The following is a 19,191-nucleotide window of genomic DNA, read 5'->3' as shown; positions in this document are numbered from 1 at the left end:
TCGATGAGACCGATGACCATGCTGTCTGGTCTCCTTCCCCAAACAACCAAACCAACCAAACATTTAGGGTGAGATACGATAACAACTGCCTCCAGTCTGATGTGCTAGATTAGATTAGATGTGCATAGGTACATTTCTACTGCAGGTTAAAAAAAATGTAATGGTTGCTTATTGTAAATGCTGGCATCTTATTCTTCATAAAAACTCTCAAATAAATACCACATCATAGAAACAGGATTTATACATGTCAAAGAACTGTGAAGTGGATGCACAAATAGTGTTAAGTAATTCAGCAAGGGTATTTTCTGTAGAACACACATTGCTGCTGTAATGAATTAATCATCTGAGATGTGAATACATCACCAAGTTAGCCAGCAACATTTCTCAGAATTTTCAGTTAATTCAGTCTCCATGAAGTCACTGTTTATTGGTGAGACTGAAAACACCAAGTATTTCACAAAGCATACCACATTTCACAGTTGCTTCTTCATAATGATGCCTACTTACAGCTACATCTTATGTAAGATCTTCTTACAGCTACATCTTATGTAATATTATTGTGTGCAGATATGTAGCACCTGAATCAAAATCACTGTGGTGTCCTCCTGTTGACAACTTATCAAATCGTGTATTTTATTGTACACATTTTAGAATTTACATTTCAAGTATGGGACACCATAAATCTGTAGCCTCTGCTACCTTTTCTGGATATAATATTTATGTGTTTCCTCCTTACAAAGGAAAAAAAATATCTTATGTCTATTATAGTGGCCCTGTCGATCTATATGAAGTTGTTTCTGAGTGGCAACTGCTGCATACTTTGTCCAATCCTTTAATCGGAAATCTAGGCATATTTCTTAATGGTTAAACATCAAATATCTGATGTTTTAACTAATTTTCAAAGAGATCTTTAGTATAAATATCCTACCGACTTAGTTGCAAGTTTTGCACTAATATGAGACTGCAGCAGATTTCGTGATTTCTGCTACACTCTTGAACTCATTTACAGTGTCTACCAGCCTCAAAGTATAGTTAAGTCATTAGTTTTGCGATCTGGAACGCTTATCACTAACATCCGAATAAGTAAATTTGAAATGATGTAGGCGAAAATACCCAGAGTGCTCTTCAGTCGTTGCCAACATGAACGTGAACACTAGTTCGGGTATAACTAACCAGGGACTAAAATGGCGTCATGCAACGCGCAATACAAGTTAACTCCCGGTTAGTTATTCCTTAATTTGTCCAGAGATTTTACAACCAGCCAATAATCATTAAAATATACAGTTGTACTTACATGCTATCTGCTTTCGCAGTAATGCAAGGCATATTCAAAATAACTTATTGCCTGAACCGCCCATTTGTGAGTCTAACATATCCTTTTAGAATGAAGGGAGTTGCCCCGAATATAATACCATACCAGATAAGTGAATGGAAATAAGAAAAGTAGACTTATTTTCGTGTCGAACGATCACCATTTCAGATACCATTCAAATAGTAAAAATGGCACCATTAAGTCTTTGAACAAGATCCTGAACATGGGCTTTCCACGACAGTTTACTATCTATGTGAACACCTAGAAATTTGAAATGTTCAGTTTCACTAATCATATGCCCATTCTATAAAATTAAAACGTCAGGTTTTTGTTGAATTTTTGTTGAATGGTGTGTTAGAAACTGTTAAAACTGAGTCTTGCTGTGATTTAGCGTTAGTTTATTTTCTACAAGCCATAAACTTAGGTCATGATCTGCACTATTCGAAACTGAGCCAATGTTGCACACAACATCCTTTACTACCAAGCTATTGTCATCAGAAAACAGAAATATTTTAGAGTTACCTGTACTAATAGAGAGCATATCATTTATATCAATAAAGAACAGGAGTGGCCCCAACACTGACCCCTGGGACACCCCCCACTTAATCGTACCCCACTCAGACCCCACTTCACAGCCATTCTCAACATTATGAATAATGGTATTTTGCTGTCTGTTGCTAAAGAAAGAGGTGAACCAATTGTGAGGTACTCCCTGTATTCTGTAATGGTCCAAGTTCTGGAGCAATATTTTGTAATCTATACAATCAAACTCCTTAATTAAATAAAAAAATATGCCTAGCGTTCAAAACCTTTTGTTTAACCCATCCAGTACCTCACAGAGAAAAGAGAACATAGCATTTCCAGCTGTTAAGCGACGTTTACTCTAAAGCCGAAGTATACATTTGATAGCAAATCGTGTGATATTAAATGATCAATTATCCTTGCATATACAGCCTTTTCAATAACTTTAGCAAACTCTGATGACATAGAAATGGGTCTAAAATTGTCTACATTATCCCTTCCTCCCTTTTTATAAAGTGGATTTACTACTGAGTACTTTAATCATTCAGGAAACTGACCATTCCTAAAGGAAAAATTACAAATATGGGTAAATACAGGGCTAACATGTGCAGCACAGTACTTACAGTATTCCAATCAGTCTCGGAAAGGCATTATACGATTCCCTGTAGAAAATACATTTTTATTTAATTCACCAGCAATGCTCAGAAAATGATTGTTAAATTCTGTACATATATCTGATTTATCAGTAACAGACATATTTTTACTACGAACTGACTTTATATTGTCGACTTTGTGCTGCTGACCAGACACTTCCTTCACAACTGACCATATGGTTTTTCTTGAAAAATTGATGGTTAAGCATGAGTAAATTACCACATATTTCATAAATTTCACAATGAAACCATTTAGGTATTCAAACTGAACGAAAAGAAATTGTAGATCGTAACGGTTTTTTATCTCATTTCGTTCGTTATTGTTTGTTATTTTTGTTCGTGGCGGACATCCCATGACACTTGTTCAAGTTCATCGTTGATCCATTAACTCAATTTTTTATTACAGAGGGTAGCTAACGCTCTGACTGAAGATGCTGAGCTACCATAGCAGCACGTTTCGAACTGCTGCTCACTTGGTCATTTGATTGTTAACCTATGACTCTTCAGATAATGCTATGAATATAGTTCACAACTATCTCGTTTCTTTATTACATGATATTTCTCAAGCAACATCTATGCTGATTTTTTCTGTAATGTTGTGAACAACATTAAGAAGAAAATGTTTCTAGCCATTAACGATGTTCCTTGAACCTGTTAAATTACAAAGCGCCGGCCCTGTGGCCGAGGGGTTCTAGGCGCTTCAGTCCGGAACCGCGCTGCTGCTGCGGTCGCAGGTTCGAATCCTGCCTCGGGCATGAATGTGAGTGACGTCCTTAGGTTAGTTAGGTTTAAGTAGTTCTAAGTCTAGGGAACTGATGACCTCAGATGTTAAGTCCCATAGTGCTCAGAGCCATTTGAACCATTTTTTGAAATTACGTAGCAGGATGCATTGTCATCCATTTTCGCGGCACATACGAAAAGTGGAGCAATCAGGGCACAAGTAGCGCTTACAGGGACTGTGTTATGGCTGGCCGGCCATTGTGCCCGAGCGATTCTAGGCACTTCAGTCTGGAACCTTACAACTGCTACAGTCGCAGGTTCGAATCCTGCCTCGGGCAAGGTTGTGTGTTATGTCCTTAGGTTAGTTAGGTTTAAGTAGTTATAGGGGACTGATGATCTCAGATGTTAAGTCCCATAGTGCTCAGAGCTATTTGAACCATTTGAAGTTACCGCTGCTGACAAATCATCGCGTTTGTGTTTGTTTACTTCAGGCTGATTCTTATGATGAATGGAGTATAGTGTATGAAACTTCGAGGGAGTTCACTCTGTGGCGTCGCTCTTTGACAACAAAGCCCTTACGTTGCAGTGCGGCCCCTTTGGTGAGTGGCAGCATGTGCTTTGACATGGAAGTAGCTCTTCTGCTGTGGGTCTACATGTTCTGGGTGTTGGGCGCAGGTATTTTTAAAAAGAATATATCTAAATAAAGTACTCAAATTTTGTCGCCAGTTTGTCAGCAGTAATCGTGATCTTGTACGGGGCATTTATTACCAAAGCTCATAACGTTCCATTTGCATCCATGTGGATCCTAAAAAAGGGTGAATCGTTTGTGAACATAGTAAGTTTTTGAGTGAAAAGATTGATCAGTATTGTTTTACGCTGCCTGATAGGCGTTTTGTCACTCTTGTTAAAAGTGCCAATGTAAGGCGACGCTACAAAATAAGATATCAGCTATTCCATAAAAATTTTACTCTGGGTAGTGAAGCTCATCAAGGAAAAACTCCAGGCATATCTATATTTGTACAAAAAATGCATGGCCTTCCTAGTTCGCTCTACGAGCGAGCAAGAAAACCACGCAGTAGCAGCAATGCGTGTGTGTTGGATGGTTAATAAACGCCAAACACCATTTTCGGATTCTGAGACAGAAAAAAAATGTATGTTGCATGTGGCCATGGTACTTTTTGAAGGGAAAAGGACGTTGTTGCCGCAATTAAAAGTATTCCAGTGCCAGCAAGAAGTAATACAAGAAGAGCCCAATTTTGGCTGCTGACAGTAAAAGTAATTTGTTTGAACTTCTGCACAAGGCACCTTGCTACGCCACAGCACTCGTTCTTTTCTTTAGAAAACAAAAACTTACCCAGAACCCACTGAACAATCCACTCAATTAAAAAATTTATAATAACGAATATTTATTAGTATCAAGTCCACCAATTTTCCAAAATAATTATATTTTTTATGCAAAAGGTGAACATAAGAAAATAAAATTCAAGATTTTTTATAAAAGGTGAAAGTAAGAAAATAAATAAAATGAATTATCGTGAATGTAAAAAATCTATCCATTTCTAATTCTTTCTTCTTGAGTAGCCATAATACTTTTATGAACTGTCGATTGTACATGATTTTTCAGTGTTTATTTTACCTACAGCTCTACCACATTCTCAAGTAACTTTAATTTTCTGATGACATGATACACATTCTTTACAAATGCAACAATATCCATCTTTTGGATATTTATCTTTACGAAATTCATTGATACTCTGTCTAGAGAAAAAGTCACCACATTGCTTTAGCTGTTTGGTATTGTCCATTTAAAGATTAAAAAATTTAATAGGAAAAATACAAATGCATTCTCAACAAGTGAAACTTTTTCAGCTTTTATTTTCAGTTTCTATCTGAAAATATTTCAAAATGAAATGCAAACATGCTGTATAGATTTCTTTAACTTTTTCTAGTTCTTTATTCATTTATAGTTAAAATTTTCAGTAAGTATTCTGTGCTGTACATCATAAGTTAAAGTTTTCTTCGCGGACATAACTACATATGCTAAAGTATCTGCAGGAATTTTTCATTGAAAGATGCACAAAGTTTCATAGTCTTTTCTGTGTAGACACAATATTCTTCCTATGAGTCATGTTAAACACATAGATAGGATAGTTCGTTATGAAATATTATGGAGTTACGTCAGTGACTGATTTAAGTAGTGTATCGCGTTTAAAATCGAGAAATGCATCGTATGCTTTGATAAAATTATTTGGAGGATTAATAATCCACATTTCCTGTGGAAAAATTTCTATTCTTCCATTTTTTAAGAACAAGTTCTGTATATTAACATAGTCGAATAATGCAGAGTCAAGTAACTCATTATTTTTACGATTTGTCTGAAATGTAACAAATACGAAATCTGGCATATCAAATTCCACTGAACTATAGCAATTTGCGATTTCTAGTTCGAAATTTTTTTTACCAATCCATCCCGCAACTTCTGCAGTTTGTTGTTCATAAGAGGTATTGGAATTGTTGGATGTTTCAGACTGTTTTCTCGTTGTTCTAACTCGTAATTTGGTTCATATTTAACAATTGGTACACGAATTTCCAATGCGTCTACCACAATATTTCCTTCCTTAGGATGTGTATCTTTCATTTCAGCCCCAGAATTATTATAATCAGGCCATCTAAGAATTGCATCTCCAGAAATAGAAGATCTAGTAAAAATTACTGTTAAATCTCCTTCCCACATAATTTCTTCATGATTTTTAAAAAAACCACCAAGCATTGGTAACAGATAAAGTACTTCATTTTTTTATTGGTTATTTTTCCATTATTAATAAAATGTCCTCCCAAACTTATTTTATCAGTATAAGATGAGGTCAAACATAAAATAGCTATTGATCAAATAAAAGGATGTTCAAGTTAAAGTATTATTTCCTTTCTTTACAGTCACAAAATCAAACAGTTTTGGTACATAATTATCGATTAATCTTTTATTGGATTTTTCTGTCGTATGTTGGATAATCTGATTCTGAAGAATCTGGATTAGCTATAAGAGTTCTAAACTTCATGTATAATTGTGCATAATTTGGATGAAGCCATGCATTTCCAATATTTATTTCAATTTCTGTGTTGTTGTTGGGTGCATTTAAATTATTTTTTTGTTTTCTCATTCACAGTGAATGAGTAGAACTGATAACTCTCGATTTTGTTTATGATTCATTAAGGCTAAGTGTGCCTACTTGGCTGAGTGGTAATGTGCTTACCTCCCACGCAGTGGGCTCGGGTTCGATTCCCTGCAGTAATTTGATTATTAAATCCTGATATACCCCCAAAACTATTTTCTATATCCATGTGTAATTTTAAATCATTTTCAATAGCAACTCTGTTTAAAATTGCATCATCTTTAATATGAATATTTGGATTTTTCGAATGAATAAATTTTTCTAAGTTTGTTAAGCTATATTCAACAACAAGAATTTCAATTGTTTCTCCATCAACGTAAAGTTTACTATTTTTCAATGTAATATTTGGAGTTAAAAGAGTTGTTTAAAAACGAAACATTTTTATAATTTTCTTTTATTGGAACAGTTAATTTTTTAAAGTATAGATGAACTATAACTCAGTTACAGTAACCCTCTCATTTATATTAGTAAAATTATATAAATTAATAACGGATTGTGGCCCTAAAATAAGAAATGCTGAAAAAATATTATAAAAGAAATGTGGTAAACTTTTACTAAATTCTATTACACTGATGATTGATAATTATGGTTACACTGACAAAAAATTAATCAATTGTATATTTATTCTAAAAGTTTAGAACAATCAAAGTATCAACAATTTGTAAAAAGGTGTGAATGGATTGAAGATAAAATTACTGAAAAACATCACCACTTTTATTGAAAATGATGTTGAAATCATTTCATTAGATGAATATGAAAATAATTCAGTTGTTGTTTTTAGACTTTTTCGTTCTTGAAAATCAAGATATACTAAGAGAACATTTTAATAAATAAAAGTATAGATTGTTTTTATTACCTCAATCTTATTAAAAAATACCAGAATAATTAGTTAGAGATATAATTAGTTAGATATTTTGTGACAAGAAGACTCAAATTTAAATCATATTTAGTGTTCCAATCGACATGCACTTAAAACCCACGTAATATGCGCCAAAACTCCTCGAAATATGCAGTTAAAATATGCTCTTAGTGCCAGTATATTCCTTACAATATGCAGCTAAAGTTCTTTAATTATGCATTTCTCTTAGATAAATTCTTTAAAATATGCATCTTACTAGGGAAAATTGACTGTCCATCAAATATCTTTCAATAATGGCTATAATTCAATGAATAAAATGAAGTATAACATAGGTACTTACACGATAAGTTTGGTAAATTCTAAAAATTAGAGTTTGTTTGAACTACCAACACTTTTTCCATATTCTCTACATGAAAATTTTTCTTGTGGTCAGATAATAATATTCACAATCTTGAAAATGATTGTTCAACATCACATGACACAACAGGCAAAAATTCTCAGAGCGTTTCTCCCCTTCCAGTAACTGAGCGATCTTCCGAATCGTAGATCAACCAGGATTTCTATGAAGAACTGCACCCATTTCCTTATCAGTCTCTCACCTAATCTTGCTCTGTGTCCTGAGTCCTCCGACGAGAGCCACTGCCTTCGTAACTTCCATGTTATGAGTCTCAAGTTTCTCAATTAGGTCTGGAAGGCCACCGAAGTGCGCTCGGATGAAAGGTAGGCTGTGTAACACGCTGGAATTCTTTATGGTGTCCTTGGCTTTTGCTATGGCTAAATTTTCGCTATCTTCAAAGCCCTTTAGGACCTGGAACAAGAATGTAGTAATCTACTGAATGCCAGTTCCAAGCTGAAAACTGCTGTACAGAGAAATTAGCTTAATATTGGAATTCTACATTGTGTTCATTTTCTTTGCTTCCAGAACTATACACACATCCATACCTCTTGAAATTTTCTGTGGTTTTCTGCATAATAGTTTTCAGCTAAAATCCACGTTCCCCACCTCGTCAAGACTGGTTCAGGTTGCAGATTACAGTCAGGGGGAGCAGTCTTGAAAGCTCTTACTCGATTTGGTGTCTTGATGAAAACCTTCTTTGCTGAAGACATAAGGCTGTTGATGTCTGGCAATGTGGCTCTGACCTCTTCAGGGACTCGATGGATGCCGTGAGCCAGACACGTTAGGTGAATAATTTTAAGGTAAAACACCCGGAGACACTCTGCGGCCTTCAGTATATATGCGGCACTATTCATCACAATGGCTAAAACCTTGTACTCCCCACGATCCTAATCTTCACTTCTCCATAGCACACGTGAAAGAAAATAAAAAACTTTCACATACCGAAAATTTTCAATTCTTTTTATTATTTTATTATTGGCTCGGGACATGAAGTGAAAAACTGATTATATTACCTATAATTTATTTTATACTATTCAATATTGGCGAAACTTACACAATGCTTCCTGCCCTGTGTGTGCAGTCGTGGCGTGTGTTGTTCGTTCGACTTATTTATGTAGTATGAGGTGTCCTCGTCCAGCCTCATCAGCAGAGAGTTTTCCAACTATGACGTGCACCATATAATGACTGCAAGAATCAATGGTATTGTCAACAGATAGCTGAACTGGACAATCGCTAATGTCTTTCCTAATATACTCCAATGTCTGTAATAGAGGAACTAAATTAAAAAATACACATAAACATGTGGACACTCTGTAGGAGACGTACACATGAAAGAAACTATATCCGTTTTAGCACTTACCTATAGTTTGATTATTTTCTTATGTATCTACATTGACCAAAATAATAGTCGTTTAATTCGCACAAAAAAATTATATTCTCTAAAAATAAATTTACTTTCTTTTTGCATTGATCATTTTGAGACAGATTGTCTCCTTCTCAAATCCTTACGAAAATAAACATTCAAACATAATTTAAATATATTTCTTGAGTTTTTTGAAAGTAAACAACTATTATTTTGGTCCATGTATATACCAAATTATATCCATTGACTTTCACCTACCGAAAAACCTTACCTTTTCAGACAATGAGTCCACATAGTTCTTTCTGAGCGATGACACGTGAGGAATATCTTTTCCTGTGTATATTTTCAAGGAGGTCCTTAATACATCATTCTACAGCTTATTCAAGGGGATTTTTGCTTTTATTATAGCCTCACAAATGTCTGCATTGAACTAATTTTTGTCTTTCATATGGTTTGAAAATGAGAAGGTCAATTGTTGCTGTGAAGTTGAAATTTTTTCTTGATCCTGATCTTAAGTGTTGGAGAAGCGAATAAATATCAATAAGTGCGTACAATTGTACAAAAATGTAAGAGAACAGTGTGTACTCGCGAGATGGTCACAGTGTATTAAGACTACAAATACGTTTCTAAAAATTGGAACTTCGATCCCCACACAACATTTTTTTTAATTTACAAGAACGCCAAAGGCAATTCCTAAAGGTTTTTTGTTCCTTCCCAATTGTACATAGAAAACATGCACGCAAATTTACAAATGAACTTAACAATTGTTTTAATTTCTTACAAAAATTATCTAAAAAGAGAAAAACAACATTAATCTTACCTCTTTTGCACCTAGTTGACAGAATATTATTTATCCGTCCATTGTGAAAGCACAATCGCTCCCGATCAATTTCCATAAATTATTGGTTTTTGGCCTGAGCATGTTTGTAATTCGAAAAAGGTACAAAACAGTCGATGTGAACAGTATGGAAACACATGCAAGAATGATTATATTCCGAAATGCCAACAATAACTAACTGCTGAGATCAGGTGAGTGGCCTGAACACACATTAACTGCAGGCAACCAATACCGAAGCATGTTTCTACTCCAATAATCCATTTTGCAGCAGTGAACCATCACCATTCCTTAGCATCCTTATACAAGAGACTACCTAAGAGGAAAACCAAGACTATGTCCCTCCATAAGCTACCCACATTTATCTGAAAGGCTTTTATTCTGATGGCTCGTCCCGAATTATCTCATTTTGGAAATTTATTGGCCTAATATTCTGGGAGGTTCTTGGGTTGTCAGGGAACAAAATGAACCTCAATATGACCTCTCAATGTCAAAAAATATGCATCTTTACGGCCATTTCCTCTAAATAAGACAAAAGTATGCTCAAATGCCAAAAATATGGAAATATATGGATTTTAAATTTGAATTTAAAGTAGCCTAGTACCTCAAAAATAGCATAATTCGTGAAGATACAAGACCAGGTACCATAAAAAATTATATTAAAATATGCAAAATTCGAACTCTAATCATATTTATCAATAATCTGTTGGTGGTGATTTAAAATTTGGCTATTTTAAAGAAATGTGTAGTAGATATTGGAATAAAATGAATTTGGTATTCTTACAATTGATATGACAAGAAAAATTAATGATGGTAAATACAGAGAAAACATTAAGAATTTTGTAAGCAGTAAAAGTAAACTTTAAACAAGAAAAAGTTGGCCATAAAAGCATTGAATGAAAACATTAAACATAAAATTTGAACAATATATATTAAATGGTTATTTTACTTTTATCCATAATAAATTTATGCAAGAATGATCCAATAGTTGTTAAAAAAGCTAGATGAAATAAAAAATAAAACAACAATTAAAAGATGAGTTTAAGAAATGGGAAAAAAACTAGAACAGATTATGAGCAATTTAAAAAAGTAGAGCATCTAGTTATTGATTCAAGTGAACAAGTTAAACAAGGAATCAAAGGGTTAGGCGATAACATGTTAAAAGCTACCGAAGAAAATAGATTCCTTACAATCAACCTTATTTATAAGAATTTAACAATATCCAACAATTACACAAAATGATAGTGATAAAAGAGATAATACGTTAAGTCAAAGAGAAAGAAATAATTTGTTAGAGAATTATTATAAAAAAGAAACAAATTACAAGACAAAGATGGAAAAAATATATATATTCGAAAGAATGTTAAATTTATCAATCATAGTGAGGATACTGTTTTTGAATTAAGACCAGTTCGAACTTTTAAATATATTGGTAAATTTCCAGTTGAATTCAATGGAGCTAAATTAGAAATTGGTGGAAAAGAATATAAAGGTACTGATGGATTAATGAATCTTAATTAAAAACAAATTATTATGGATGATTGAGGTAATGAATTCGATTATCTTGATTTACCAAATTGAGCTAGAATTTTATTCTACTCAAATGCTCCACATGCTCATGTCAATCCAAATAAATTTAAATCAAGTACAAGAAAGAAATATAATAATTGGATAAAAACGATTGTTGAAGATTAATTTTCCTGTCTTTTCAGAAAAGAATCTTAATGATTAATTGCAAAATCTTGGTGATGTTTTACTAAAACAATATCCAGAAAAACCAGTTAAACATATTTGGATGACTGAAGTCCATCAATTAATTGATAGACTAACAGTTATCCATGATATAGAATTAGCTGGAAATAAAAATTATTAATATGAAAAAGTTGGAATAACAAAAACGTTTACTAATAAATTAAGGATTTTGTAATTAACAATCCAAAAGAAATTCCATATTTTATTAGAATTTTGAGTAATTTACCACATGGATTTTGGGAAAGTGAATATGGAAAACCTTAATTAATGATCCAATTAATAATTTACGTTTCGAAATGCATTTACCTGGTTACAGCTGGTTTGACCCTGGGACTAAAGTACATGAAACATTAGCACATGGAGATAAATGCATAAATCCATTAGATGAGGTATGCAAAGAATATGATCTTTCAAATAGAGATAATAAAGACTTAGAAAAAAGACATGAAGCTGATAAAAAATTCACTTACCAGTAAAAGAAAGAATGTATGCTTCAGATGTTTCAATTTTCGAAAAATTGGCTGCAACTGCAGTTAGAGGAATAATGTATGGAAAACTAAAATTAGAGTTGGATTAAATGTTGATGAAAATTGATGGGGATTACAAAAAAATCTTAATTAATTTTTAGTATATATAAGTGACTAACTTTAATATTAATCATACTAAACTTCCAAATAGTGTAATGATACCAAAATCAATTAAAGTTAAATTAAATAATGATCCATTTTAACTGATGCACAAAAACGAAAAAAGATAAAAAAGGTGCAAATTTGCCTATTACATACAGTATTCATGTTGTGAAATAATACATTGCATATTTAATGAATAAGAAAACAACAAAACATGAAGTTGAATTTGTGCCATTATTATTGTCAGCTTCAGCATTTTTATTGGGTTCTACTTCAATAGCTGCATCTATTGCAAATTCAGTTACAAAAAAGAAAAAAGCTGATAAGGAATTAGAAAAACAAAAACGACATAATAAAGCAATGGAAAATACCATGTATAAAAAAAGTAAAAAATCGAAGAAATAATAATATACAAAACCGTTTATCTGAATTTTATATAGAAAAATTAGTTAGTCAGTTAATACTTATATATTTTTGTAGCGGTTTCCTTATTGATAAATTACCTGATAAACCGAAAAATTTATAATGTGGAGTATTAAATTTAAATATATCTGATCATGTTGGTACTTATTGGATTTGTTATTATAAGTATAAAGATATAAATTTTGTTTATGATTCATTTGGAGCAAAAATACCAAAATAACCAGTAAATTATTTGGGAAAAAATGACTTATATTATAACATTGAATGGATACAAATTTGAAGTGAATTTATTTCAAGGCATTTATTTCTATTTGTTTCTAACTTATATTAGACAAATTATAAGTTTAATGATATTTCTGTTTAATAAATGGATGTTTTGGGAAGCAGTTAAATAAACTAATTAATGGAGAATTAACAAATAAATTAACATCGGTAGAGGCAGTTAATATAAAAGCATTAATTAATTCAAAAATAGAACGCATAATTAAACAATTTCGTAACATTTTTAAAGCAAGGTTATGTTGAGTTTAAAGGTAGAAGAATAGCAGATATAAAAGATACAGCAAATGGTTATGATACTGTTATTAAACAATACTTAGAAAAATCATATATTACAAAACTTGAATATAAAAGTATTTTAACACAGTTCAATAGTTACATAAGTAAAATGGATTGTAATCAACTTAATAAAACTAATTTAACTAATTAATTTACAGAAAATAAAACAGAATAAACTCTTTCACACTATTTCTGAAAAACAGACTTAATCCATGCTTATACAGTTTAAGTAATCTTATCTGATAAACAAATAACTGAATTTACTTTTATGACTGTAGATGAAAAAAAAACACAGTTCCAGTAAATATGTTTTATTCTTAACAACATTGTTGTTGTTGTTGTTGATAAAAGTATAAATCAACTAATGATTTTTATCTTTTGGTGAGTGTTTTTGACAAACTTTACAAAATAACTAATTCTATCCAATCAATAAAAATAGTGCAGAAATCAAATTTTCTAATTGTAGGCACTTGTTCAATTTGTCGAACTGTAAAAGTAAATTTTTTTAAAAAAATTGCTTGCAATGGATGAAGTATTTGTAAGCAAATTATTGATGAATTACATGAAACAATGAGAAAAACCAAAAAAATGTTATTTTCTTTGGAATAGGTGATTTATGGCAAGCTGATTTAAACAAATTGGCTTCTGGTAAATTCAAAAGTACTTAAAAAAAATAAATAATATAAATATTTATTAACTTTTTTTCAAAATTTGACTTAGCTATTCCAGTTAAAGAGATAAGAGGTAAAACTATTATGAAAAAATGTCAGGTTTGAGTAAATCAAAATATTCACAGACAAATAATGGTAAAGAATTTTATAATATGGGTCATTCCATCTCAAATCAACTAACAGTCTGAACCTTGATATCTCAGATTTGGATGAATTTTTTCTCAGGTAATGTACCCACTAACACTAGTTTGAATTTGAAATTTCAAATTTTTCTGACCTTTGGTTTTTGAGTTTCAAGGGTTTAAAAATCAAAACAACCTCTGTTTTTGATCAATCGATGATTGTTTTAAAATGATGTACCTCAAAAACTATACAACCTAGAAAGCTCAAACTTGCCACCATTGTTTTCCTCTAAGAATTCCCTTCAATTTGATATGTAACATGACTATGTTACCTAAATCTGAAAATTTTAAACCATTCCAAAAAAACATTTTTTGAAATTTCCAAAATACGTACCCTTGGATTTTTTTATAAAAATTATATATGTTGTCCAGTCTAACTGACTACATGCATGCAAAATTTCAAGATGGGATCTCAATGGGTTCTTGTATAAAATAATATTTTACTACCGCAATACACACTAGTGAGGTGAAAAGCAGACTATTTGTAGGCTATGAATACCAAGGTAGACCTATGTAATTCTAACAAACTTAAATTATTATGTTAGCCTGTTTATGCAACATTACCTTCTTAATGTTTGTTAATTCATTAAATGATATTTTAATATGAGAATAAAAAACATAAAAAATAATAACTTAAGAATCTTACGATTTTATAAAACATTCACTTTTTATTTTAAAGAAACGTGCGATTTTGATATAGGGTCAAGGTTCTAGTTTGGGCCACTACTCCACTTGATGTAACAGGTGCAATTTTAAGCAATTTTAAAAGTACTGATGACTTTATGGATGAGTTTTTGGACACTCTAATGAAGGTAAAAACTCATTCATTTATAGATAGCAGAAAGAATACTACAGCGAAATCCAGGACAATTTAACTGAAGGCCATGTAGTAGTAAACTGTGATTTTGCAGAAAACTACTCTTTCGTAGTACAAGATGAAATACAATCATTCCACTGGACTACCACCTGAGCTACACTGCATCCTTTCATCATATATTATAAATGGGAGGGAAAACTAAAACATCTGCAGTATGTCTTCATATCAGATTGTCTGATACATAATACAGTCGCTTTCTATGTATTCCAGAAAAAACTGCTAGAAATCATAAAGCAAACCTTGTCTTTTGCACTTAAAAAGATTACTTACTTTTCCGATGGCAGTGCTGCACAATATAAAAATACGAAAAACTTCCTTAATTTGTGTTTGTATAAAACTGATTTTGAAGTTGAGGCAGAGTGGGAGTTCTTTGCAACATCCCATGGCAAGAGTGCACGCGATGGCCTTGGCGGAACTGTTAAGCAGCTAGCTGCTGAAGCCAGCTTACAAAGGCCATATGACCAACAAATCTTAACACCCAAATCACGTTATGTATTTGCCATGGAACACATGAAAAACATTGACTGAATATTTCACAACAGAGGACTATGAACTGACCAACAAATACTTGCTTCCTCGGTTTAGTGAATCAAAAGTGATTATGGAAACACAAAAGTTTCACTCATATAAACCCTGTACAGAGAGTCAAATTACTGTCAAGCCATATCATTTTAGTCTGGATGAGTCTCTTGAATATGTGACAACACTGAACCAAATAACACGGTCACATATGGAAAATATTGCTGCTAGTTTTGTGACAGTAGCATATGATGACGCTTTGTGGTTAGGATGTATTGAAGAAAAATATAATAACATGTACTGAATAAATTTTTTACACCCAAAGGGTCCAGCCCAGTCTTTCATTATCGACAAACAAGAGATATATTAGATGTCCCAGGAAATACTCTTTTACAAACAGCGAATCCAACAACAGCTACGGGAAGAACCTACACTTTAAGTGCTAAAGAAATGAAGTTGTCTTCTCTTGCTTTGGAAAAATATCTTAAAAGATCATAAAAGAAGTACGTTTAAATTATGGTACTCCTACTGTCACTAAACACTAAGTTGTATAAATACCATGTGTATTAAATTTGTAAACACCAATTGCATGGATATAACTGTATGCAACTATCAACAAGTTAATCTTTTTCCCAAGTGAAATTACTTTATGCCAATTTCTAATATAAGGAACTTGTTGTAAATTATTACAAATAACACTGGAAAACCAAGAAAAAGATAATACTCTCCTGGAAATGGAAAAAAGAACACATTGACACCGGTGTGTCAGACCCACCATACTTGCTCCGGACACTGCGAGATGGCTGTACAAGCAATGATCACACGCACGGCACAGTGGACACACCAGGAACCGCGGTGTTGGCCGTCAAATGGCGCTAGCTGCGCAGCATTTGTGCACCGCCGCCGTCAGTGTCAGCCAGTTTGCCGTGGCATACGGAGCTCCATCGCAGTCTTTAACACTGGTAGCATGCCGCGACAGCGTGGACGTGAACCGTATGTGCAGTTGACGAACTTTGAGCGAGGGCGTATAGTGGGCATGCAGGAGGCCGGGTGGATGTACCGCCGAATTGCTCAACACGTGGGGCGTGAGGTCTCCACAGTACATTGATGTTGTCGCCAGTGGTTGGCGGAAGGTGCACGTGCCCGTCGACCTGGGACCGGACCGCAGCGACGCACGGATGCACGCCAAGACCGTAGGATCCTACGCAGTGCCGTAGGGGACCGTACCGCCACTTCCCAGCAAATTAGGGACACTGTTGCCCCTGGGATATCGGCGAGGACCATTCGCAACCGTCTCCATGAAGCTGGGCTACGGTCCCGCACACCGTTAGGCCGTCTTCCGCTCACGCCCCAACATCGTGCAGCCCGCCTCCAGTGGTGTCGCGACAGGCGTGAATGGAGGGACGAATGGAGACGTGTCGTCTTCAGCGATGAGAGTCGCTTCTGCCTTGGTGCCAATGATGGTCGTATGCGTGTTTGGCGCCGTGCAGGTGAGCGCCACAATCAGGACTGCATATGACCGAGGCACACAGGACCAACACCCGGCATCATGGTGTGGGGAGCGATCTCCTACACTGGCCGTACACCACTGGTGATCATCGAGGGGACACTGAATAGTGCATGGTACATCCAAACCGTCATCAAACCCATCGTTCTACCATTCCTAGACCGGCAAGGGAACTTGCTGTTCCAACAGGACAATGCATGTCCGCATGTATCCTGTGCCACCCAACGTGCTCTAGAAGGTGTAAGTCAACTACCCTGGCCAGCAAGATCTCCGGATCTGTCCCCCATTGAGCATGTTTGGGACTGGATGAAGCGTCGTCTCACGCGGTCTGCACGTCCAGCACGAACGCTGGTCCAACTGAGGCGCCAGGTGGAAATGGCATGGCAAGCCGTTCCACAGGACTACATCCAGCATCTCTACGATCGTCTCCATGGGAGAATAGCAGCCTGCATTGCTGCGAAAGGTGGATATACACTGTACTAGTGCCGACATTGTGCATGCTCTGTTGCCTGTGTCTATGTGCCTGTGGTTCTGTCAGTGTGATCATGTGATGTATCTGACCCCAGGAATGTGTCAATAAAGTTTCCCCTTCCTGGGAAAATGAATTCACGGTGTTCTTATTTCAATTTCCAGGAGTGTATCTGCCATTTACAACTAAGGGTGAAGGTGAGTGGCTTTATTCAAAATTTTAACTTGTAGCACGTATATTACCAATTAAAATGTGTTCACTTCCTTCTGATGCATAGTTAAAAGAATCATGAACATTAAATTAAATTTACTACATCATTTAATGAAATAACAAATAATAAGACGGTAATGTTGCATAAAAAGGGTAATATAATAATTTAAGTTTGTTAGAATTACGTAGGTATACCTTATTATTTATAGCCTCGAAATAGTCTGCTTTTCACCTCACTAGTGTGTATTGTAGCAGTAAAATATTATTTTATACAAGAACCCATTGAAATCCCATCTTGAAATTTTGCATGCATGTAGTCAGTTAGACTGGACAACTTATATAATTTTTATAAAAAATCTGAGTGTAAGTATTTTGGAAATTTCAAAAAATGTTTTTTTGGAATAGTTTAAAATTTTCAGATTTATATAGCATAGTCATGTTACATATCAAATTGAAGGGAATTCTTAGAGGAAAACAATGGTGCAAGTTTGAGCTCTCTAGGTTGTATAGTTTTTCAACTACAGCATTTTAAAACAATCATCGATTGATCAAAAACAGAGGTTGTTTTGATTTTTAAACCCTTGAAACTCAAAAACCAAAGGTCAGAAAAATTTGAAATGTCAAATTTAAACTAGTGTTAGTGGGTACATTACCAAAAAAAAAATTCATCCAAATCGGAGAGGTCATGGTTCAAATTATGTAGTACAATTCGTTGATTTGACATGGAATGACCCACAAAGAATGTAAAGAATTAATAAAAATTTAGTATCTATCATTATACCACTTTTAGTGAATTAAAAGCAACTGTTGTTAAAGATCTATAGAACATCAAAAGAAAAAATATGGAAAAAAATTTGATTACAGGGAAATCATAAATGGGTTGATTTTATTTCTAAATTAATTTATGATTATATCACAAAACATTCAAAAATAAAAATGAAACCAAAAGATATGAATAAAGAAAATGCAAAAACTGTTTATGTATCAAATTTGTTAGATACTAATGCTAATTATGAAATTAGTGATAAAGTAAGAATAAATGAGTTAAAAAGAATTTTTAATAAAGAATATGCAGCAGATTATTCAACAGAAATTTTCCAAATTGAACACGTTATTGATTCTAAGCCAAACATATTAAAATTGAAAAAAATAAGAGGTGAACAAATACAAAGGAATTTTTAAGAACTATTTTTCTTTCCTGCAGTATTTGACACAATGCTAAACCCCTGTGAACTCAGTCTGCAATTGTGGCATGAACACTACTCAAGAACTTGCTTTTACTTGTACAGGAAAACAGATATCAGTGTCATTATCATCTCAAAAACTTGTTTGTATATTTAGCTATATCTCACTTGCAGTAATGTATGGTTTAAAATGTACTGAATGGCAAACTAAATGCTATCACAATTTTTCACCACAAGACATGTAAATCAAGTCTATTTGGCTTGACAATTAGTGTCATTTCAGAATGACTGTTATAAATTATAGAAAGTCAAATGGCCTACTGAAAAACTAAGATGCTATACTACTACATATACAAAAATCAGAGTTTTTAACTGCATG

Source organism: Schistocerca cancellata, chromosome 9 (assembly GCF_023864275.1).
Source record: "Schistocerca cancellata isolate TAMUIC-IGC-003103 chromosome 9, iqSchCanc2.1, whole genome shotgun sequence".
Taxonomy (NCBI): Eukaryota; Metazoa; Arthropoda; class Insecta; order Orthoptera; family Acrididae; genus Schistocerca; species Schistocerca cancellata.
This window is presented reverse-complemented; position numbering follows the sequence as displayed.